General features: G+C 36.3%; 1 protein-coding gene across 2 annotated transcripts in view; it reads right to left on the bottom strand.

Moving 5' to 3' along the window:
• The window catches only part of LOC126867474 (zinc finger protein 628-like), a 120,285-nt gene that overhangs the window by 92,442 nt on the left and 582 nt on the right, over positions 1-27,261 (bottom strand). The gene's annotated exons all lie outside the window — the stretch shown is intronic.

Raw genomic sequence — 27,261 nt, 5'->3', positions numbered from 1 at the left:
ACGAAGCGCGCGCGCGCGCGCGAGGAAGAGAGACTTTTCGCGAGACCGGCCACGCGATCGGCTCGTCAGCTGCGCTCGATGGCGCTTCGCCTCGCCGCGGGTACCCTAATCCCTCTGCCGGTTTATGGTCGTTCAGCTTTAGCAAATTTCACGCAAGCTTCGTACGTGTATTGGGCTATTCGCAAAGTTGGCGGAGGAATTTAACCATTCGCGGCTTATTCCAGGAAGCGGTGTCGATTGTGCGATGCTTGGGACCAGATATCCCGCGTATCTTTCTACCAAAGCCGAATTTGCGTTGTTTCACTTTGGAGAAGCACGGTGAATGCTGCTTTCATCTTTGATTTATCCGCGTACGAAGAACGAAAGTGGCATTCATCCGCCGTGCTCCTCCAAAGTGAAACAGCGCAAATTCGGTAATTTGGTAAAAAGATGCGCAAGGTATCTCGTCTCAAGCGTCGCACAATCGACACCGCTTCCTACGACATCTCGTCTACGATACGAATGAGACAAGAATGAAAGCAGCGTTCATTCGCCGTTCTCCTCCAAAGCGACACAGTGTAAATTCGGGTTAAGACGCGTAATGTTTCAGTGGTTCGCGAGAGTATTCGAACAGATTTAGAAAATTGTTACGTACATATCGTACAAAATATCTTAAAATCTCGTTGGCGTCGTAACGAAGCTCAACTGTATTTACGTGTATCGATAAAATTTAAAGCTGATCTGAAAATGGGTAGTGAAAGTTGCTGGATGTTTAGTGGAGGCATGTACTTCGTGAAGATCACCGAAGTATTTGAGCAGTCAATTATTCGCAATATTAATAAGCCACGATACGTAGCGAGACTACTTTTAGCGCTAATTGCGTGTTCCAGACTATTGTTTGGGTTGTATGCTAATTTCTAACCACGCGTATGTGTGCAATAACTTCTTGTCCTGCAACTTCGTATTCTGGTCTGGTTACGAATTTAAATATGATAATTCGTTTTTAAGAAAAATAAAAAGGCACACTGGAGATAGGTGATGCGCAGACGTAAAAATAGTTACTTCCTGTAATTGGCGAATTGTTTCATTAATTGTATATTATGCGTTTGTTTGTTTTGTATTGTTTCATCTACGATAAGTTGGAACTTTGGTTTACACATTTAGATAATTGATAATTAAGGGATAAATTTCTCGTAATTGTCGTTGGATAATCCATGATTGGATTATTTGGACAATCGAAGCATCTCTAATATTCAATGCCCTACGTAAATTTAGCAAAGTTAAACATATACTACTTAAATTAATTAGACGATCGCTCGACAATGAAATATTCATGTTAGTCAATAACAGAGAAATTATAAAGTACGGTAGATTTTCAATTTATTTGTCAATAATTAATTTAAAAATAATAACACGCAATGATGTTCTTTGAAAATTAACAGCCGCGGCAAATTTTCGGAATACGCTTCTTATAAATCGATTAACTCCATTATACTTTCGAGATAAAACATGTAAATGATGATTCAAAGTTAATGAAAACTAACACAGTGGAATTTTGTATAATTTATTAATAATTCCAATTGCACCGATAGTTATGAGCAAATAATAAAAGTACCGTGCGATATTTAAGTACTAACGTAACAATATAGCACTTTATAACGTATAATGGAGGATAAGAAACTACTTACGAATCATTTATGACAATTATATCATTTTTACATTATTCTGTTTTTATTCTGCAACGTTATGACAAATCTGTTCCAATTGCATATTTTTCACTTCTTTTGCGTCATTGAACGTTATTGCTTCGAAAAGGAATTAATTAAATGTAATTATCACCGATGTTTACAGGGAAATAATTAAAATTCCACGAGTTGTGAAACCAAAACAAAAGATTCATCGATTCGTCGATTTGATGTAAAATATGTATTTCATGTTGGTAATTTCGTAGATTTACTAAATTGCAAAGTGAAATGAAATGAAGTGAAAGGTGTTGAAGTATAAAATTGGAAAGTGTAACAATGGGTTACAAAAGCGAACAGCTAAGAGAAAAGTATAACTTTTAGATTGCTATAAAAAGAAAGTACAAGAGTTTAAGGAGGTCTAAACTTTTTTACGAGTTCCTTAAGATTCCAGTAAGCACATATTTTATTGTAGTACGCAGTTTGAGGATTTTTTATTTCACAAATAAGAATTTCACCTTTACTCGTCGAATATTTAATCGTAATATAGTCGATGTCTCCTATGTTAATGAACATACGAACAAAATTAATCAAAGTACGCAAAGTTTCATAATCTAAATAAACAATTTTCGGCGATTCTATTCGCTGGATATAAATGGAATATAAATTTGTCTAATTTGTATCAAACAACTAGGAATTCTTTGTAGGTAATTTATCATTTATAATCCATATTAATAAATTTATAATTTATAATTTTTTATCTAAATTATAAAATACGATGGTGATTTCATAATTTCTTTAAATTCGATCATTACGAAGATAAATATTTCAAAAACGTGTAACGTAACTACGAATTACTAACGAAAAAAATAACTCAACTGCCGAGAAAGATAGAAATTAATTTCATGAATAAAACAGTAATGAAATTAAATTAGTTTCCAGTAACTATAGATTAAGCATATAATAGTTCCATTCAAGTAATATCAAGATTTTTCCACGACCATTTGTATTTCATTAATATATATAAATAAGGAGAAAGATAACGCAATAGATAATATTGATTAATATTAATGTTGGTAGATAATCTACATAGATAATGAAAACCTATATAAACGCGGTATCATCGTCTTTAATCATCAAAGTGTATCGTCGAAATGAAGTACCGACGATATTTATAATTAACGAACCGAACTAACATTTCGATATTCTATTTTCAACGGTGTAATACCTAAAATTATTGCTACGATATCGATATATAGGATACGATGAAAATCTCAAATAACAAAAACACATTATCTACTATAAATAATCTTCAACATGCGTAAAGTGTATTTTGAAATTTTTCCAATATTAATTACAGATCGACGCTTTTTTATAAACCAAAAATGTTTGTACAATTGCCAAAGATCGAAATATTCAAACTCGTAATATTAAACGATAAATTTTGACAATTCGATACGAACATTACTGTAAGTAAAATCCTTACTATCAATTAAACCAATTTTTTTTTTATTAAACAATCGATTTGTTGAAACACGGTAAAAAGAGCGTTTGTCGAATAACGAAGCAGTGATATTATAAAACGTACGATGTTGGTATTTTAATTGCAAATGTTCAAATAGCGTGGTTTGTTACGCACGAAATGAAGGGAATGTAAAGAGGCACGTTGTCAGTTTGAGATTTGGCTCACGCAGCCAATGATATACATAAGTACTCAATTACAAGCAATAAGAGATAAGATGCGACACGCCAACTATATTTTAACATTATGTCTCGATTTGGCATCTATTTCTATCTATTATAAACATTTTACGTTATATAGATCGCTGCTTAGATTGCGTCTATCTACTTCACACACCAAAGTATACGACACGATAGTACGTAAGTAGTTCGCTTCGAAGAAAAGTTTGAAAGTCACGATTAACCACACGATACAAAATGTTATCGTTACTATCGATACAGAATACAGGAATATTTTCTAATCTTTTGGAGAAACTTCTCCAACAAATTCGATACTGAAAGGTCGATGACGATAGAGCTGTTTCAACGTGGACGTACAAAACTATCATAGCGGGTTTATCAGATATTCTATACAATGGCTACAAAAGGTATTTGTACACCTCTGTATTCATGACTGCATTCACATATTAATCAATTATGTCCAAGTATATCGAATTTCGTGTTACGTAATGGTATTTGCGTATGATTATCAAAATACGATATACCATAGAAACGAAATGTAGAATCCGATAAAAAGACACGTCACTGAGAAACGATTTTGAAAAAAGAGAAATTTCTCACGCTATTTATGATTTCATCGATCCTATTAATTCAATTTTCAAAAGTTATACGCGTCTGATAACGATAATATCATTGATCTGTTGAAATAATTTCGCTATTTTAAATAGCTGTACTTAAGCATTTCGAAAAGAAACACACTAATCCTTTATGTTGCTACATATTATATATTTAACGTGATTTTGAACGTCAATAATAAGATTACCTTTGTTCGTTAAAAGAAGTATTTAATAACGTAATGAAGACACATAGTAGTGCACCGACGCGCATATACGAGAACAGGCGAAATTGTTGGCCGACTAAAAAGAAGTATTAACGCAATAACGGTGAAGCAAGTTAAACTGTTAAGTTATCAACTTAACACGCCGTAACGGTGGCGTACAAATAAATTCTTAATACAAAACGAGTCACACCTCGTTCCGTTGGCGCGGATTTACATATATATGCTCGCAAAGGACGGTTTTTTAAAAAGTTGCAGAATTCCGGGGGGGAAATAGAACGATAAAAAATTCGCATCCGCGTGAAAGACCAAACAGTGTATGGTGTAAAATTGCTCGGCACGCTTTTTATACGTCACTGAAAGTTAAACTTGGCTTAATTGCCCCTTTTCATACCGCGCGATCGCGAAAGTGTTTCGCTCGACATCGAAACATTTACAGTTTATTGTTATTTTTATAACCGTTTCCATTTAACTTTTTATTCGAATGTAATTCAACGATTCACACATCCACAACGCTCCCACCACCAGCACCGGTTAGAACACGGGCCGAAGCGATATTTTTCGCCCGATTTTCACGACGCGGCATGTTGAAATTCACGCTTGTTCACGCAACGCACGCAAACACAGTCCGGTTAAAATATCGTGAAAGATAATTCTATTTTTCATATGGTGCGATGCACCGTACCAAACGTTACCATGTTAATGCGCTATCTGTTTTTCGTAACATTTCTTGCGGCCGCAGCTACTGTAAATTTTTCTGCCCGAGAAAAACATTAACGTGCTCCTTATCAGCAATGGCTATCGAATCGTTTTAAATATTATTTCCTTTCTTTTTCTCTGCTGTTACTCGCGGAAGTTTTTCCATCGCTTGAAAGATTTATGTATTCCCTCTGAGAAGGATAACGTAGATATTTCAGATTCTTCGTAATTTATTCTTTGGTAAATATGGGAAGTTTATGCTAGGTACATATTAGCTCTTAGTGTTTTCCTCATATATTTGAAAAATCTATTCACGATATTATGTCGTATATAAAAGAAAAAGAAAAACTTTGTCCCGGTCTATTATTTTTTTTTCACAAATTTATCTATTTATCTATCTTTTTTCTTCTATATATAACATAATATCGTGAATAGATTTGTCGAATTTGTATAATTTTATAATTTGTTAACATCATTACTATCGCGTTACAGATCACCGTTCATTCATTTAGATGATTTAAAAAATTCGTATAATTAAAAAAGAATTGAAAAAAACGCAAAAGCTACGATAAATCTAAAAAATCCATTTAGATCAACATAGCAGGAATTTTATCTGTTTTTCTTTCCATTTTCCTCTTCTATAAAGGTTCCAATCTTCGTATCCATAATGACTCGTGTCGCAAAAAAAGTTTTTTAACTTCTTAGAAACGTGAAATCGAACGACAAGCATTTTCATTTTCTCATTTCTCACCCCGATCAGACGAATCAACTTGGCGAGGTGAAAATAGAGGATTTACCCTTTCAAATGATCACGAACGGATGACTAAAGCATCACCTATTTCCACAAAATCATAAAAGTCAAAAGATCGATAATTTTTCGACAAAACTTTGGTGGTTTTTTTTATTGTCGAGTACGTAAAGAAGTAAAACAATGTTCGATTGATTTACATTGTTACATAAGCACTGATGCTGATAAAAATTGAGAAATTGACATTTGACCTTGATAAACGACGAGACCGAAATAAAAGAATTTTAAAAATTTTTACTGTATGAAAAATATTGTATCTCGGTATTAAAAAGAAAAAAGAATACGCTTCGTCCAATTCCGTTCGATCTTCGAATTTGTTAACAATCGTACAATTTCATATTCAATTAATGTCTTTATTTCTAAATATAATTATATAAGAACAGAGCAATATACCTTCTAATATACTTTTTTTTATTAACGAAACTCGTATATAAATATACTACTTATTGCTGTTCACAGATTCGTTTTAGTATAAGACATATATAAAAAGAAGAGTGTATTTTGCACACGAAATGCGTTAGCAAATAATCTTTTAATAAATGGATAAGAATATTTATGTTTCGATATCGAGGTGAAATAGTCTTCTGTGTTTAACTCTTTCACAGTGCAATAAAATGAAGAGAAATATAGAACAAACGAGATAAAAAATATTTGTTTTCTTGTCAACATTTTTTTGCATTCTTTATTATAGATACTATAAAGTTTGTAATTTTAGCTGTTGATGTGTAATAAATTCCTATGTTATGTATACTACATTTTGAGATAAAACGTTTAATGTACTATACATACATATTACACGACTGGTCTCTCTTAAGAAACTACTTTGCGAAAAAGTTAAGGAATATAACAAAAATGCACGTGACAGTTATACAAGAAGAAAATAGAGAAATCTCTATTGCAAAACTTCCTCGCATAATTGAACTGATACTGTGATACAGTGAAATTTTACAAGTCACAAGTCGTAAATTATAAATTACCATTAGCAATGAATTTGCTTGTGATGCATATAACAGGAACAAATTCGATGATAAAGCAAATGAAATTTGACAAATTACAAGTTATTTGATTCCTTTATTTACCTTAAAATTAAAAAATTATAGGAAGATTATTATAAGAAATCCATAAGCTTCAATTCGTAACCTATCTATTTACTAGTATTATTAATTGATAAATTATTATACGACAGATAATAAAGTTACTTTATAGACAATAAAGTGACTTTATGGGCGAACGATAAAATGTCATAATAGACGAAAAATGTTGTTCGAGTCGTTATAGAAATTTCAATACCTTTTACTATTAAAATTTCCATTATTGGAAATTATTCAATTACTCGTCCTACACAAATCGATATCGATTCATCTAACCTTTTGCAAAATTCTGCTCCACAGCTGAGAGAACGATTTGATAGCAATCTGGTTGCCATTTTAACGACGTTTAGAAACATCAACGTCAATCGATATTGAAATATCTATAATCCAATCGCACGTACAACAAATTGAACAAATTCAACGATTCAGCACGAGATCAAATATATGATGGTAATAAAAAAGAAGGACTAATAAAAGTTTACCAACGTACATATCTACCTGCACCTTTAACAAACACACACGCCAGTAATATAATATATACTTACAGCTACTATAAAAAGTATTGGCACATACTCCTACTTTACAATGAAGTGTTTTTGTATCGGCTTCTATATTTCATAATATCAAATGATAGTCTAGCTACGTTCTTCGTTTAATTCCTCTAGAGTCGATCTAATAAAGAATCTAAGAAAACACACGCTGTATCCACGAGTATCGGATAGTTTATAAGCCAGATATTGACGCATGTTCTTAAGTATATCGTTTTCTTAAGACGAATGTAATTTCCAAATTTAAGCTTTTTACAATTGGCGCTTAAAATGTCACGCACCAAAGTGAGACATAATAAAGTTGCAACGTAAGAACTTTATGTAAACGCTAACGTAAAGTCATATAATTCATTACGAGGAATATTTTGGAAGTTTAATAAATAAAAAGAAAGAACGTCATAATAATAATCGTATGAAAGTTCCATTAAATGATACGAAGTTTAATAAGTTTAGACGTAATTAGCTAATATGTAAATGCTGTGATAAATACAACGGTGTATCGATACGTTCTGTAGCCATTGTACACTGAATGGTGCGTAGTATGATCAATCCCGGCCTCGAAATAGTTACCAACAAACTACGATTTCAGGGAACGGAATTCAAACCGTGCGGTATCAATTAACGAAATAATTCTCCTAAATTCGACGCTTCGTTTCGATGTTCCGCAGCGATCGTTTCGCATCGACTCGTCGCGATTACCCACGTTTACGCGATACTAAACTGGCGTCATAACGCACGCGTAAATCTCCGTAAGTATCTGCCCCACGATTTTCTGCGTTACCTACGATCGTGGATATATCAATCAACGAAAGAAATAAAAAAAAAAAAAAGGGAAAGAAGGTAAAAGACCTGTCTTACCCAGGATGCTTTTGCACGATTGAAATAACACTATTAGTAGAATTTCGTGAGAAAATCAATCGATCGATCGACCAATTTTCTTAAGCGAAATTTCATAATATCGGAACGAATAAAATTTTGTATGTAAATTTATATGATTTTACTCCAAGTATTCGTTTATAATAATTAACATTTATTATTACTCGACATCCAACGATCTTCTCGAAATCCAAACAGAATACACAGGGAAATATTTTCTTCGACAGCCAGAATACCATCTTTGATCAACGAATTCGTTGAAATTAATTACAATAATCGAGCAATTAAACGATAGATTAAATTATCAAATGAGTCGGATAATCGAGATAATACGTAATATCTTATTCCTGTCCATGCTGTTTAACGTGAAAAATTATACTTTACCGTAGAAAGTAATGGCTTTTTTTCTTTCCCCCTTTTATTACTTTCTTCCTTTCTTTCTTTCTTTGCAGTTTGTCGAGCTACAAAAGCCGACGGAGACCGTTCTCCAAAGGAGAAGCTGTAAACATTGCGCGGTGACGCTAATGAAATTAAATATGACGAAATAATTTTCGTTTTATTAACCCTTTTAAGTGCAGCATTTATAAGTGTACATCTTATATGCCCGTTGCAAGCACATAACGCGAGTAATTAATTGGTGGGAACTGTATTCCAAAATCTGCGTTTCTCGTTAATTTTTAACGATCGTATTAGTACCTCGTTAGCTTCGTGTATGTTAGTACCATGTAATAATAAAAATTTACATAAATTACACCAGCCCAAGACTCGAATAACACTGCTAATTAATAACTGAATCGTTATTTCATTGGAAAGATGTCTTCGATATATATATATATACGTACTACAAGTAAAAGTTGTTCCAACACGAAATAAAACGTAACCTACCTAATAGCTTTGTTAACTGATTTCGTTTTATAGGGTTTTAAGCGTGTTTATTAATTTCCTAATAAACGTAATGTTTATACGCTACAAATGGTAAGACTAGTCCTTTGCCTGTTCATTGAAATAAGATAAATAGTAGATCGAGATAATTTTTACAAGTAGAATAAAATATGAAAAGACGATCGAAACCTTTACCTTTCGTAATGAAAATTACGTAATGTTATTCCAAATTCTTTTTTATTATTTGTCATCGCATATCTTTATGTTCTAGAGTTCAAAAGTATATCAATTTTAAAATGGAATAAAAAAATTTATCAAAGTAATGGATGAGTGAAGAACAGTTACGATAATTAATAATTTTAAAAGTCTAATCGAAGAATAACTGTTCCATTATCCAAAATGCACAAATAATCGCTTATTCTACTTGTTTTTAATGTCGTAACAAGTTGTAAGTAAGAAGAGGGAAAAGTCAGAAAGTGTGGAAATTATTGCGTAAAATTTGCAAGAAGGTAGAATTGATTGCGATAGGATGAAAAATTTTGCCTATGGTAAACATCCATCTGTTCCTCGGATACATCATGATCCTTATCGATCAAAAGTGACTTGATCAAATCACAGCCAACTAGAGGCATTAAAAAATACGTGGCTCGTTTATCCGCGTCGTGTTTTTCAGGCGAAATTACACGAAAGCGTGTCCGCGTTAACGCGCCTATCAATTTCCCCTCGGCAACTTAATTATCCGTTAATTGCAAACTTAAAATCACCGATAAAATATATCACACGTCGGAGATAAATCACCGCGATATTTATGAGTGTACAATTACCAGGCTTAGCGTAAAACTATCTTGCGATTTTCAGAAAGGATCGCATATTAGTAGACATTAAACGAATCGGTCGGTTCGTTTGACGATTTAAAAATCGCTATTTTCCCTAGCAATTTCCTAATTAATTTTCTAAGTTTTCTAAGTTATTAATTTAAAGAAAAAAGATTGTTTTTCTGTTTTTTAGTCACCTCAAACAGCTTCAAAAGCCTCTTAGAAGTTGAATTAATCAAATCCATTGTTCGCCACTTTCTTATTTTCTTAAGGAACAAATGAATTGTTTCCTTTAGATCCTTCGTGCCAAGAATATGACACAACTAATGGTAAATCCTAAAGCATATTTAAAGAAACAACGCGTGTAACTACTTTTTGTCATATTCTGCAATTTTTACCACGCTTAAATATTCAATTCAGAATAAAGCGATAACGATTTATTCGTCAGTGAACGTTCTTAATTTATGTAAAACAGGTACAGATATATTCAAGAGAAATATGAGAAAGAGAAGGATCGGGTATTTCTAGCGTTAAACGCGACTACAAATGACTTTACGGGCCACAACAATTTTAATACTTCAACCGATAGCTCAAACATGCGATCGATAAAATTATTCGAAAATTAAAGGTTTATTAATGCGCTACACGTAAATTTATCCCGAAGAGTCGCGAAGCTGAAGTTAATTAACACGCGTGCATCGCTCCTGTTCAATGCATCATTCGTTCATGACTTTGGTGCATCGTTATTTCGAGCAGCGAAATAATGGCGACAAAAGCCAACCGAACAGCTGTTGGTTTTTCTCGTACACTTGTAAGCGTTTAGAAAGCAACGGGTAATTATAGATTGTAAAATGTTCCATTCGAGAATTATGGATATTCATACAAATTCTAATTATCATAAATTTTTATAGTCACAGAAATGGAACCTGAATAGAACTCTGTAATCTGTTTGTGCCTCTTTTTAATTTGATTGTTTTTATTATCTATTTGTTACTATCAGTACAATACTACTATTACTATTAGTAAAACCTGCTAGCACACTATTTGTATTACTATTGTTATCAAACACTTTACATCGTTAAAAATACCGATTACGTTTCTTAAAAATAAAGAGATACAACAGATATACTATTTATAATCTATTATATTACCTTTTATTATATTATTCTTTTGAATCGACTTCTTGATAGAACATTATGTTCAACAATGCTATCTCGGTTTCCCCAGTTCACTGTGCTTTTCTTAGATATTTTGAACGAGAATAAATCATCGATCGATGCGTGTTAATAAACTAACACACACGAGACTAGTTACCACGGGACTGTTTTCCAGCGGAACACGAGCAACATGGACCATCGGTCTCGATTTTTCAAAATTATCCCCTGATGATGTCACAGAACGCGACGTGAGATAGACGAAATTCCGTATCGTCGTAGTGCGTCAAGGCGCGAATCAAACGATTTCGCGAACGTAACGAGACCCTGATAGAAAGGATTGCATGGCATATTCTGCAACGTCATTTGTGTATTTCCAAGAATTCTCCTGCTTTTAACTTCACTTTGCGTACTTTATCGTGCACGCTGCATCTCTCGGTGATGAGAACTCGACCATTACGTTCTACGTTTTACTTTAAGAAAGCAGACAGAATCAGTTCTCGGTCTTCAAGTCATACCACGGTGGACAAAAACGCAACGACATTTATAATTCTACTTTTGATTCAGGTATTTTTAAATCTTCTATCTTTTACGTATTGCCGTCGAGATTTAAGCATTGGTGAACAACAATGCAGACAAAAACCATAAAATACGATATAAAATATAAATTATAAGCGACACCATATAGCATATACAACAAAGTTACTAATATTCGAAGCTTGTTTAATTATGTCGTTTATTTTATTCGATTCCAGCCCACTGTATAACTTAGGTAGGTGCTTTTGCGCTTGAATCTTTCACTTCGATTCTCTCGAAACATTAGGAATCTTTTTGTTCGTTGGAATAACGAGAGAGGTAGAAAAACTGGAGAAACACAGCAGGGTTAAAAGAAACGTTATTAAAAAAAGGAAAGAACGCGTTTGAATGTAACGATGAATCAATTGGTGAGATAGAAGCGGCGATCGAGAGGATTATGAAACGAGATCGCGCGAGCGAGGGTAATATCGAGAGGTGATGGCCATTAGGACCGCGGCAAATATTAATTAAACGGTAATTCTTGCGATCACCGAGCCAGTGGTCCGCGACGATCGAAACCGCAGAGAGGCAATGCGTAATCAGCGGTCGCATTAATAATTTTACGCTTTGTTTCTGCGACGCGTAACCGGCTTTTGCGCTAAATCTCGCGAGCACGATCGATCGTCGAGGTTATCTTGCGCGCGTAATCGAGAGAAAGTCGCGAGAATAGGACGAGAAACGACGCGAATCTCCGCGCGATTGTTACGAGGGCAACGCGACGCTCCGAATTTTTCTATTATTCCTGTAGCTACTGCGGATCTTTTTCATTGATCGTTTAGGATCGTATCAACCACTACGATGGATTATCAGTTGAAATAATATTCACAGTTGAAATCAACGGTTTTCTTTTGTAAATTTTCGAGGAGATTTTACTTTATCTTTCAAAATTATAATTCTCACAATGTTAACGAGCAAAACTGTTTAATTTGAATTCCTTGGATTGTCTTTTTATAGAAAAGGAAATTCGCAATACTCGATGGAATTGTTATTGGTACGCTGATATCCATATGATAATTAGTTGCTTGATAATAGTTGTTCCAATCTTATGCATAAATGTTTTTTACTGGCGGTGAAAGGCTCTTTGTTTATTGAAACGAGAGTGAAGTTGAGATAGAAAAATTCGAAGACAGGGTTAACAACATCGATTAATCTTTGCTCGTAAGATCAACTCGCACTCCTAACAGGAATTATACTTCCTATTCAACGAAGGCGGACTGCATTCCCACTAAAGTTTCATTCGAACTGCAACTTTAGTTTCAAATTATGTCTTCTTCTGACCGAGGATTATCAAATATAGATTATGTATAATATTTCAATATTATGTCACCTGACACAGGATATTACGACAGCTTAACGCTTGCCTAAGTGGCTACTGAAGAAATCATAAGGTTAATATAACCAAATCGCGAATAAACCACGATCCCATATTAACCTATAAACGAAATTTAGTAATTCGACGTGATCCAAGATAGATAGCGATTTGCCAAATTATAGATTCGTTAAGCCAATGATCTCATAATTTATAATTCAAAGGGTAATTTTGTAGTCCTTAAGAACGTTTCGAAATTTCCTCACTACTAAAATTAATATATACTATAGTAATTAATGTTCTATCCCTTCATTTAGTTCTGATATATAACGAATCTGTTGGTATTAGAATTCTCAATCGTTCCAACTATTTTAGACCCGAAGTGCGATCGAATCGATTTTGATCGTCGTTTGGCATATTTCCTATTGATATCTACTCCAGGTATCGGGCCACATTGTAAATTCCAAATATTGACGCGAGATTTAATCTCGAGAAACTTATCGAAGATAAAAAAAAGTACGATCGTATCGACAACGAATCAAAGACCATCTAATACAAAGATTCACCGTAAACGTGCCCAGGTATCCTGGCAAACCCGGATATTACAAAAATTTCAGATACTGACGCAAGAATTAAGATGTACGTTTTTAGATGAAACAGCGGTAAGTTCAGAGTTTTCGCCACGACTTCGTACGGAAGATTCCATGGGATAAGAGGTGTCTGCCAGCACCCAGTCGTCGTTAGCCAGTCGGTAACGACCGGCCTCTCTCCCACCCACGTTTAAATGCGAATCAAGTAGGAAATCCAGGCGGCGCGTGTACAAGAATAAAGGAAAGAGGAAGAGAAGTACTCGGCAAGTTCAGGAGGGAGAGCAAGAGAAAGCAGGAGGAAGCTAAAGTGTTCTAGAAGGAGACGAAGCGCGAAATAGAGGATAGGAAAAAGGAAAAAAAAGAGACGAAGAGAGGAAGAGAGAGCTAGGGTAAGCTAGGCGAAAATAACGATGGCTCGCCATAAATCAGGCAAGGCGACGGTCACGACTGCGGGAATCGCCTCGCTGCGAAAAAGCTCGCTCGGTTACCAATGACTAATCCCCGTGGTAAGCTTTTTGCGACGGCTTCCTTTTGCGCGCACGCCGCGCCCGTGATCGCCGGTGCTTATCGGCCGTTGCACGCCGGAAAAAAAGGCTGCGGCGCGGCGGCGTGAGCCGTGGCCGTGGAAAAATTATTTTCGAGCTCCACGGAGAAACGGACGCGGAGAAATGAAACCTTCGGTCGCGACTTCTTGTCACGGGACCGCTCGCCGACGCTCTTCGCGTGCCTCGTTTAACCGAGATCGCGCGTATTTAATTTTGTCGCAACAAATTAATTTGTAAGATTCATTGAACGTATACACCGTGGCCTTAAATTCGTGGTACAATCTGTCCCGTTCCCTGATCGTAGATCTCAGTCAATCAGAAATACCAAGAGCGTTCGACAGATATATTTAAAATCGCCTGCCAAGTATCGTGATTCTCCTATCCCATTTAATTCCCACAATTACGATGATATTGTTAGGAGTGTGAATCTTCAAATCTCAATCGATAGGCGATACATAAACGATATTACGTTCGTATATAAAATTCTTAGAAGATCAACAACTTGTGATCCTAGATCGCACACCCGATCTCCCAAAATGAACGAATTTACCTTCGAAAGAACGCGAGATTACTTGTTGTTAAACACTGAGCAACTTTGCGTCGCTTATGACTACCATAGCTATTTTAATGGGATAATGAATTTGACTAACTTCGTCGGAAGATTGATACACTTAGTCGACCCATGGAATCTCTAAGATCCCTCTTAAGAGAGATTTTATAACTTTTCTATCTTAATTGTCGATTTTACACATCAGCTTCTTGTTCCTAATTGTTACTTATTATTTCTTTTCATTTCTACTATCTTACGGTTTACTATCTTTCCTGTACCCGCTACGCTGTATCGTTCCTTTTTCACTAATGACATTTTCGCCGTGTTTCTTTCCGGTGACACTAATAAGTAAAATATAATATGAAACACGACTGAAGTCAGAGAGATTCTATGGCTCAGATCTACGGAATAAGATGCAGATCGAGAATAACAAAATTACGTTAGAAGCAAATCTGTCTGGCTTCAACTAGACAGAGTACGAAAATGTATCGTTAAAACGTCGACAAATTCGACGAGGATCACTTTGGTTAAACGAGACTCTCGATTCTAAAATTTTATTCTCCAATAAGTATTTATATAATACTTATTGGATTAACTCCAATAAGTATTTATATAATAATTTATATATTTATATAATACGTTCGATGATACGTGTTATTTCGAAAATTATAAATTTACTATTGGTAAAGTGGAATACCAAGATATAGAATTATATTCGAATCGTGTATTTAATTTTGGTATGAAAATTTATCCCAACGTGTAAGAGCAACTAATGAATATAGTTAAACTGGATAATCTGGGTAGATATATGCTAGTTTGAAAATTGTACAATGTTATTCTATAGTGACGTGAAATGTTTGGCAACGAAATCCGATTATGTATATTCGTGTCGTGCATGTAATTTTACAACGGAAAATAATTGTAAGATCGGATGAATGTATTTCAGGTAACTGGATAATCTTGAAAGATACGTGTTACTGCGAGTATCTTATTTTGCTATTATACTGATATTATATTAATACCGGCATAACACTGGTATAGAAAATAATTGTAAGGTTGCTAGAATATACTTCAACTGAATGGATAATACTGTGAGGTATATGCTATTTTAAGTAGTACGTAAATACCTATTTCATAATTGTTACTGATAATGTAACTTCATTAGAATATCTGCAAAATATAATTGTTGTTGTAGATAATTACGTATATTGGAAAGTATATCGAATTTCATGTATCATTTCCTCTAGGTACTTATTATATGTGTTTGGTGTTTTCGTTGAAAAATACTGAATTATAATTTTACACGTTGTAGGATTAGCATATAAAAGAAATTTACAGTATTTTGAGTCTTATAATATTTCACTGACAGCGGAGAGCCTAAACTTTCAGGTAGACTAATTTCCAACCAGATACAGCTGATACTGTGTGAAAAGAACAGAATTACTAACTTTGACGACGTCTTATCGGTCAAAAATTACATGCAGATTAACTCAGGGGATATTCTTTTACAGATTAATATGATACTTTCACGCGTTAAATTCAGTAATACTGCTGGACCGTTGTCATTTCAGATTTTATTACTCAGATGAATAAAACTGATAATTAGAATTAATTTCCTCGCTATCTTTCTTCATATACACGTGACAAAGTATATAATATTTTTTTTTATTAAATAACTAGAAATAGAAATAAATGAAAGTCTTTATTTTTTTTAAACATCGAATAATAATACGCGTTTAAGTAATAGTACACGTTTACCTATTCGTAAATATTGCACGAAAGAAAGAATTTGTCAGACAGACAGATACATATTTAAAAATTATCTAAAGTGTATGTCATCGTAGCTGTTAAAACGTAGCGTTATCTTTTCAAAATATCTAACGTTAATTTCCTTCTTTCTGCATAACATTTCGCAATTCAATGAAGAACCATAAATCGATTATCGCATTGCCAATGACCTAACAAGACCAACGTTACGAGAATCAACACGTGTCGATGAAATTTGAAATTTTATCAGAAATTTCACGCGATGTACGATAACTTACAAGATATTGTACGCGTACAATTGCTTTGATTACTGCGTTCCTTCATAAACAAGATTCCTGCCTGCAGAACGATTTCATCTCCTCTGTTTTGTTCCTGTAAGAACTGTTGCTTGCATTGTTCCTCGATTCAAAGAAAAACTCGATGAGCTTGAAAATGGAACAAAGAGAAAAAGTTAGTCAAGAGAAGCGTTGTAACAGAAATGGCTTTATCCTAACGGAAGACCGTCATGTGGCATGTACGATACGCGTTCATCGCGTCACCACTTTCGCACGATATTATAATTAAAATTACTGCCTGCATATTAACTGAAAATATAGTATTAATTTCTAGTTTGCCTTGTTATTATGCCAAAAATTGAAAAATTAATAGTAGACTATAGATGTGTATGTAAGTTTGTATTTTTGCGAAATATTATCACGAACGTTACGTTTTAGATAATTTCTATATTCCTACGATTTATATGCATCCCCAACGTTTTTGTATTTCTCGTTTGCAGTAAACATGTTTTTCCATATTACAATAAATTCGGTGCATCGATAATGTTATCAGCCGAACCACCCATCAGTTATCTATGTATATCAGAGTATTAACTATGTATAACGATACATTGCTCCTCTATGAATATCATAAACCGAAATATACGTTCGAATTTCACAATCGCGTACACCTTTTACTCCAACTTTACGACTCGCCTTCACAAGGATTTCTCCGATCCAGCAAATAAACCGTACACCAACAACTAACTCGTCCCAGGCTCGAACAAATGTCAATACCATAAAACTTAAACCAATGTAATCTCTTTCAGAATTTAAACTTTCATCCATAACAAACGTCGGAACACGCATACAATATTAAAAAAAAAAAAAGAAGAAGAAGAAGAAATCGATATTGACTAGACATCAGATGGGTAGAAACTATCGAGACAGGGGTGACAATTAATCCAGGGTTGCGGAACGGCGAAAAAAAGTTTGTCGGATCTAATTAAACGGCCGCCTTGCCGTGCGTTTCGCGCGTTTTAAACGTATTACCAGCATTTAATGGCACGTATCGATTTCGACAACGATGAATGGCATCGAGAACGCGGCGTGTTTCGGGGGCACAGAGGTATACAACGAGAAAGAGGAAGAGGAAGAGGAAGAGAAAGAGAAAGAGTAGGAGTAACAGACAGGAAGAGAGAGAAAGAGAGAGAGAGAGAATACACACGAGGGGACGAACGCTGCGGTCCGCGAATGACATTTCAGCCCGAACAGCGACGGAGACCGGAAAACCGGGAGGGGAAAAACAAATCTACGGGTCGCGCGAATGACGTTTCAACAGTGCGGCCGACTGGAGCAATTACTAACGGAATATTGCAATCATTACGTCTCTATCTCCCACGCAGGCTGTGCCTCTGTGCCTGTCTCGGTCCCGTTTCAAAAAAATGATCGCGTATCGATGTGACCGGGGTAGACAACCGCCTCGCGTTGCAGATCGAAAATCATTCGCGGAACGCCGCCAATCAAACCGTTTCCACGTGAAACTTGATTTCGGCTCTTCCCTCCGCCTCTGCCTCCTACGCCACGCGCGTCTCCACCCCCGCGGGCGCCCACGAAACGACGACAACCACCGAGCGTCGACGGCCTATCCGTTACCGCGCGCTCTATTCTTTTTGCGTTCCGTCGGCTCCATTTGTTTCGCGATTTCGATACGCGCGCCTGTACTCGATGGGACGCGTTAACCGAATGCCGGTCACCGTTCAGTTTGTTGTCGTTGCATTTCCCTAGTGTTAAACGACGAGCTTTTAACTGTATTGTCCGTAGTTTTGTGCGGAAGGGGGGGGGGGGGGGGAGGAGGATCGATGTTTTGGGTTGCTTAGTAAGAAAGTATTTTCCGATTTACCGATGAAGAGTAATCGACTGTGCGTGGCTAGTACAGATAAAATACAAAATATAAAGCTCTTAGAGCGAAATTTCTGTTTAATCTGTGGGAAAAAGTTAACTTTATTAATTGCGACTAATAGGACAATTTTTGTTTTCGCGGTAGTAAACAACCAGCTGTTAACTGCATATAGAAATAAAATTCCGCTACTAAGACCGATATTAAGCGATATTATAAATGTTTCCTGGCTAAATAAAATACGACATTTTCCCTTACAAAAAAGTAAACAGTCGATTTTTCATAGAAGGCATTTCTAATTAAGCATTCCATTAAGATCACGGAATTCTTTCTTCCTGCGCTTAACATAACATTCTAAATGTTACGGAGACTACATTCCTCACAAGAATGAAAACAGAGATTAATGAAATCATAGATGATACTTGAACACATAAAATGCAATACTCCTCGTTGTTTTATTAACGTTCTGAACCTCTGAATGCTTAAAAATCAAACTTCGAATCCGTCCTCTAGAAACTAACAGAAAAGAAGAATTTCGAACAAGAATGAGAACAGTCATCAACGAAATTATGAATTGTATGTAAAAATACGATATTTTTACTTGAAGATTTATAAAATCTTCCTCGACGAAGAAGGAAATGGTCAGTTTCCTAAAGAAAACTATTTTCAAGCATTTCATTAGAATTCTGAATGAATTTTTTTTTGAAAAAATGATGAATGACTGGAACGTTTGAAAAGTAGTTATTAGTAGATGCATAACTAATAGATGTAATAAATAAATAAGCGTTACACACAAATAGCCAACATTCTCATGACGTTACCGTAGCGTCATCGGTCGTCATAACGTTAACATTCTAAATCTAAGTCGAACTGCAATTTTTCTCTGCAAATAAAAAAGATCACGCGGAATTTAGCACACGAGTTATCAAGCAATATTACCAAGGTAGAAAAAATTCTGTTCATCGTAATTTGCAAGAAACATCCACGCGGCGACACGATAATTTCGAACGATCGCGCAGGAACGATCACGCGCGACGGCTGATGAAAAGCGCGCGAACGCGATCGTTGCGAAGTGTCGCGTACAATCTGCCGTTCGCATCGAAGTATCTAAATATCTATCGAGTCAGGACGATACGATGTTTTACACTGTCGCTGAAACGTCGTTCATTTGCGAACAGCGTTTTAAATGAACGATATCTCCGCAAGCGGCTGCCTCTTATCTGCTCCGATTATGATTATAAATCGATAACCCGCGGTAAGAATGTGAGTAAATGCACGTACACTACCGATCGTAAGTATTGTTCAAATACTTTTTTGCAAGTGTTCAAATACTTTTGCGAGCCACTGTGGGCCTATGTTTGTGTTTAGGCCTCTAGGTTCTATCGCGATATTTTATCACGATATTTCATCATGCGTAGCCACGTTAATTGAAAAGAATAAAATCATTTCGACTCGATTTATTCGTAATTTTATAACTAAAACACACGTTGTCAGGAATAAGCAAATATCTGGATGTTTTTAAACGATAGTATACACCGATTCGCGTGTGTTTCCCGGTAAATCGTGAGAACGACCATCTCTTGAAACGGCGATATGTTTCCTTTTTTTATCAAAACCTCTCCGTACCTTTAGTTCTTCCTTTTTTTTCTCTGTCGTTATTCGATGATAATTTCCTACAGTTGGAAATGAGACTAGATCGCGGATGGTATGCGGTCTATGCAAATTTCTCGCTACGTTCTCACGCTGATCCACGAATACCGCGGAACAGTCCGATTTTGCGTTATCGAAGATCTCTATCGAACGCGGATGTTTACAAATATTTCGTAGGAATTTAATCGTAACATCGATGTCGCTGCTCACCATTTTGTCATCCAAACGTAAACAACGTCCTATGACGTGGCTTTTTTCGTTTGTTCGAATTTTCCGCAAACCAACATAATTTCTGCCGTTTGTCTTTTTCATTGTATGTTTAAAGACACGTCAGTTATTAGTGATCACAGGCAGAATGCTGGTTTTGAAATAAAACCAATATCTCTCAGAAAGTCTAGAACTTTCTTGCCGTAGTTTCCTTTTGGTAACACTTTGAACGAATTTGATGGGTCGTGGTTCGTATTTGGAACAGGTGATTAGGATATGATCGATAGAGTTTTGTACACAGCAAGTGTAACAAATGTTTGGTTCAGTTTTGATGATAAAACGGGAGCGTGTCCCATTTGTACGGACTATTGCACTGTTTTCGTTTGAGAAACATTTCGTATTTTATGTTAACAGTGTTCTTTATAGTTTTAGGAAAATGAATAAACGTATGGCCATACTTAACTAAAATTGAAATTAGAACTATGACATACTACTTTTATTATTTATTCCTATTTGTTTTATCAAACTATCGTATTAAATTAATACTGCACTTCATATATAAAAATATATTATACACTGACAGTATGCGCGTAACTACAAACGAATCCTATCATCGCTAGTCAGATGCCAAGAAATCAGAGTACTAGACAAGTGTACCACGAAAAAATCGTCACAAAACTATGCCTCTGGTCAGTTTTTTTTTTATTTGCCAGTGGTTAATGACCCGAATGGTCGACCAAGGAATGTCTTCGCGTATTAATCAGTCCAAAAAATGTACAAAACGGCACGCTATTTTTCGTAACGGACCAGCTGACGCTATTTTTGTGTTTCCACAAAACGTGTTGCCGTTCGTATTCTTCAAGCGACGCGCGCCTCTCTAAAACGCATGATTTACACCGACCATCGGACGTGCCAACAGCTGATTCTCTGACACGTTTCTGTCTGAATCTATTCTGACCTGCTTAGTTAAAATATGCTATCTGGCATTTTCTGCCATTTTTCAATCTATGTTAAAATATTTGAAGTTCCTTATTTATCTTTTAAGCAAAGTTAAGTGTACGTGTTTCTTAGAGATCTAACAACAGTCTAATTGGTTTGTACGTATAAATTTCTAAGTGCTTTTCAGATGACTTTGCTAGATTATAATCTTCTATGTATCTATCATCTACCAAGTTAGATAGTTCCAAATTTAAACGCAGATATAACATTTTATTGTAGCGGTATGTTACCGTGGCAAGTAAGAAAATTCTTCAATTTCTCGACGAATTTTTCTACCTTTCACTTCTATTATCTCGATATTTTTCTCTTTAATTTACATATTTAAAACTATGAATTAAAAACAATCCCAAGTGTTTTCTATATTAAAACACATACCTGGGATATTTAATCGTTACTTAATTGTTACGTTAACACGAACGTTCTTTCAATCGTTTACCGATTGTATCTTTCTAACGCTAAAAAGTATCTCAAGTTTATGTAATATACGAGAAAATCGTTACCGATATGCATGAATTTTCGCTTCGATTTTATGTTAAATATTTTCTTCGAATATTAAAAATCTCCTTTGGATGCTAAAGCGTGAGCAAAATTGAAATATCAAAATTTGAAAGTCCCAGCAGCGTTAATAATACGTGCCTAAATTATCTGCCTGTGTACACGCGTATAATAATTATCCTATAGGGTACGAAGCTCCTGCTCGACGAGATGACAAATAAATATTTTAAATTAGACAAGAAAAAACTGATACGATAGAAAGAAAATGGCGAAAGTACAATTTTCTCGGATATTTCAAAGTGACGGATAAAACATGTAACTAGTATCGGCAGTATTAATGTATAAGCATTGTATATGATGCGAAAAACCACGTTATCGTTCGATAAACCGTGGCCGACTCTGTTATCCTCTTTCTTTCTGATTTTTCCCAGTAAAAATCTCGAGAACTTTCTCATAATCGCGGCCAGTTTCGTACTGTAGGAGAAGTTTCGTACTTTTCATCAAGTGTGTACGTACTTTTCTTCGAGTTCTCGCGGCGAAAGGAATTTAATTTGTGGTTTTTTCTTTCTGGTCTTCTTTTGAAGCGGCGCGGATGGAATGCGATGCTCGATTAAGAAAAACCAAAATTAGACAGCGATGCAACAACTGTAATTATCGTGCTCTGAATTCTGATAAGATCATACACGTTCGTTATACATACATTGTTACATTCGGCGCACGAGTACTGTTAGACAGGCGGTTTTGTTTAGTTCGCTTTCGAATCGAACGGAATGTAAAATGTTCGTAAGAGTCAGCAATTACGTTGCGAGATATGAAAATGTATATTTAACAGCGAGTATCAGCGGCTAAATAAAGATTCACCGTGCTATAGAAAGGTATGATTTCGAGATTCAAAGCTAAGAGATGTAAAATACGGTTTCATCAACTCTGTAATGTTTCGATAAGTCTTTTGCGGTGTGAAACGTAGCGAAAATATATTTGCTATTTCGTACGGTATGAAATATCTGTGTTTAAGCGTTGGACAACTTTTGAACCGTTCAAACTTTGCAACATTACGATCACTGGAATCCTAAGGTGTTATAGTTTTTGCATTTTCATTCAGGAAAGGAAAATTTTGTTCTGTATAACGATAAGTTTGTAACGACATAATTTCCTTTGAGAATTTGTATATTTCACGTTAAAATAAAATCACGTTATTGTGCAAGTGCGATAGATTTTTACGTTTTCAATATCGTCTGAACTGCTTGGAAGGTAAACCGATTATTAACCATTAAACCATTATTTCTAAATTTCATTAGTATTAATATTCTCAAAGAAAAAGATGATCTAGTTATATAAAGTTATTCCTTGTTGGCGGATGACATAATTGCACACATGCACGACAGTGCATCGAATTCATTTGACAGTAAAGAACACGGCAATAAGAAATATGAGAATTATTCGTCGAAGAAAACATGACTTTAATTTTCTTTTAAAATGTTACATTTAGTCAAATAAATAAGATTTGTCTCAAACTTTAGATACTAACATGATCAGGACACTTGAATCTATTAATAAGAATGATAATGAAATTTCAGTGTTTCGTATAACACGTATTTATAAAATATGTCTACAAGTGTTCGAACATCTTCCTCGGTCATTATCTAATAAAAATTGCCTAAAATGTAAATTTTCTAGTATCCTAATAGCTGAAAATACGTCAATTCCACATTAATTCCTTTTTCTCGTGAAAATTAAGATCGATCTAAACTCACGCAACTCGTGCGGTTCCGAGAGACAAGTTTCCTCGATCCCGCGACGACCAGTACGAAACGTATATAACTTTCTCGACGTCGAATTTCTCAACTCGACAAATACTGTTTCGCATAATATGTAACACAGCGTGTCAACGTAAAAAGGGCAATATGTGATACTACATCCGTAGCAACGCCTCGTATATCGTAACAGATTTTCCTGATTTATTCGGCCGCGTAGAAAGTGAATTCACGGAGAGTGTGGGCTGTAACTTCGCACGCGTTTCCCAAGCCGCTGCAACAATCGCGAACGCGGTTTTCGAAACGAACGAAAGTGCTTTCTAAACGTATCGTCATAATCGAACATTAACATCGATCGAACGTTACCATCGATTTCTTTTGTTGAAACGTGTAATCAATGAAAAGCTAATTCTAGCCCGTAAACTGAGTTATTTTTGTCATAAATGTAGAATATTTCATTTGGAAATCTCGAGCGAAGAAAATGATAAACCTTCTATAAAACAATAATGTTTATATTCAATATTTTGTCAACTAATTCCACGTTAGAATAATCTTCTCATTTGACTTTAGAATGAAATACGTGTTTTTGTCATTCGTCGTCCTGAACATTTTTTAAATGTTAAGAATGTTAATGTGATCTAATATTACTAACACGATATGTAAACTACCATCGTTTATAAATGGCATATCTTTGAATCTATCAGACCATTTTTTTCCAAAAACTTCATGTTGAAATAACTTTTTTGCGGCCACAGAGTGATAAATATTAGAAAATCGACAAAAATGAACTTGTCATATTTTCTTCGTTTAACACGATAAAAGGAATACCGAATGTTTTTTAATTCTACATGATAATTAGATTTACGTAATAAAAAAATTCTTCATGAAGTTAGATACAATAGGAGCGTGTTAAATGCTACTTAAAATGTAATAAACATTAAATATGTACATAAAACAGAAATGAGGGGCTCGTAACAAATTGGTCATAACAATTGGACGTTCGAAAAGAACTGTAAATACTCTAAGCAGGACTTACGTATATCTAGAGGCCTAGAAAAATTATGTTAAATAATTTATTACCAAGAAGGATGAAATGTTCTTCAACAAGATACTCGTAAGGTTGCAGATAATAAAATGTCTGATTCTACCTAAATTTTTCTTAACTTTCGAATTACCTACAACTTTCCCAAGCAATCTGATACTAGCAATCAATATTAAAAAAGATAAAAAAGAAAAGAAAGGAAGGAAAACAAAACAGAAAACTTTTCGCAACGTTGAAGAAATCTAAACCGTCCGGATTTTGTTAAGAAACGATATTTTTATTGGCGTCACCCTGTATAAACCGCGCTGCCAACGATTTCCTCTGAAGATCTTCAATGTCACGTACGCGTCGATAACGTGAAAATCCGCGTGGGGACGCGGAACGCGCGTGCGGCAGCCACGGGACGCGGCAACTTCGTGGAAAATTCGCGGAACTTCCCGGAAAGCAATGAGCCGCGACAATTTCAACGCGTAACGATCGTTAAACGTCCAACGGTAGGTATATAACGTGTGCGTGTATGTGCGTAGAACGAGACGGATGGACGCAATAGACGCGGGCAACGGAGAAACGACGACGGAAAAGACGTGGTAGAACAGAGACGGTTAAGGTTGCAGCGAGACAGATAGAGGGAGAGAGAAAGAGTACGCGATAGAGACGGTGTGCATGCGAGAGAGATAGATACAGACACGGTCGACGGTGCGAGAAGGAAAGTGCTACAGCACGCGACCTTCACGAAACGTCAAACGTCTATGCTGTTTAGCATGCAGGGCCGTACGACTGAAAGAGGTTCACCCACGCTCTCGCCCTCAAATACCTTTTCTCTCTTTCTCTCACAGAAACTAGACTATCATTTACCGATTCGAGATTCGCGGTGCTTTCCGCAACGTCGAGGAAATCGCATTTCGTCACTGTTACCATAATCTTGTAGAAACGGAACGACAGAACGTGATCTCCCGACGAACGAGAAATCGTAGGTGTATATGTATACGTATGAGCTTTCGAACCTAACAGTAGATGTTGATCGACTTTATCATTAGCGGACGACTGGTCTCGCGTGTCGGTTAAAATTGAACCGATCGTGGGCGAGCACGAGTCACAGGAATTTCGAGCTGTCAATAAACAGACGTGTCCGAGAGAAGCGACTCGAGGATGCGGAGAAACTTGTGTGACAGCGTGACACGCGAGACTAACCGTCCGATTCTCGCGGTTTGGAGGAGAATCATCTACCTGATACCCCACGAAGATTCTTCTCCTTCTCTGGTATTCAGAGAGATTTTTTTAATTTGTTATTTGGTCGCTCACCCGAGAAGCAGTGCTCACCGATCGCCCACTTGACTGGCGTCGTCTTCCAAAAATCTCGGCTTACTCTCCCGACGCACGTGTGATATTTTCGTCCCGCCGTTGGCGGCTCACGGAACACGCACTCTTTGCCTCACGTTTTCGCTTCAACACCAATCGAGACGCGTTTCGAACGAACCACGGGCTGCCTCGCGTTCTTTTCCTCGTTCGATTCGATCCGATCCAGCATGTCGTTCGTGACTGGTTTTTATACACGACATTTCGTTCGCAATCGAACGCAAAACTCACTTGTCGCACGCTTGTCAGCGGCCAAGCCGCACCGTCGAGTATAGGTTAGGTAAGAAAGCTTGCTAGGTTAGGGAGCTTATTACGTACTGTTCCAGCCAACTTTTCGAAAGCTATCACTTTTGACGTCTCTCCGGTTGTCATTTCAAGAGATGCGTCGTCGATGCGTTTTTCACCAAGTTACTCATGTACGCTGTCTCATAATGTGTGTTGCCGACGCACTCCTCTCGATCCGTCACTTGACGATCTTCGACACTTTGCATCGAACCGCGTCCCGGCCACGAAATTCCACGGGAATCTTCCTCTACGTCAATGCTGCTTTTAATCGGTGACACGATCGACCGACGTTGCTTTCACGAGTGCGTTTAACTTTTGTTTACTTTTCTCCGCGTTTGAGCGCGCCGTTACCGCGCCGATATGCTTTTCCGATTGATTCGCGGCGCGTTACGCGATCGCGGATACGCGTTACTTTTTCAGATCTGCGACAGATCGTCGAGATATCGCTAGAATCGCACACTGTCGCTGTAATCGATTATCGTACTTCACTATTCACTTGTCACGTGTCTTCGTGTATCGATGCGCGGCGTAACGAATTTTTCCTGGCCAGCCTATCGCTCGTGCCAAAAACGTTTTTGGAGTCGGTTTCCGGATCGTTCGAAATGATTCACGAGTGTTAATCAACGTGTACGATGCGTTCGCGATCTCGTACGTGGTGAACACTTTGATTCGTAGCATGACAGTGACAAACAACGATTGTGTCGAAGTAATCGAAGAAATTGGCGAATCATAGACGGTTCGCGAATGCTTTTAAAAATTTGTTTGGCAAAAGTTAAACAGCACAAGGTCGACCAACGTCGAACGTGGTTACGATGCGTTGCGAGAAACGATTCACGATCCACTGGCGTCCGCGCCACGGGTAACTGTCAACCGTGGGATTTCACGTGTCTCGGGCGCGCTGTTCGGGCGACAGAGACGTTCTCTCGATGG

This window comes from Bombus huntii, chromosome 7 (assembly GCF_024542735.1).
Source record: "Bombus huntii isolate Logan2020A chromosome 7, iyBomHunt1.1, whole genome shotgun sequence".
In the NCBI taxonomy this organism is placed as follows: domain Eukaryota; kingdom Metazoa; phylum Arthropoda; class Insecta; order Hymenoptera; family Apidae; genus Bombus; species Bombus huntii.
The sequence above is the reverse complement of the archived record's forward strand: the minus strand, read 5'-3'. Positions and strand labels throughout refer to the sequence as shown.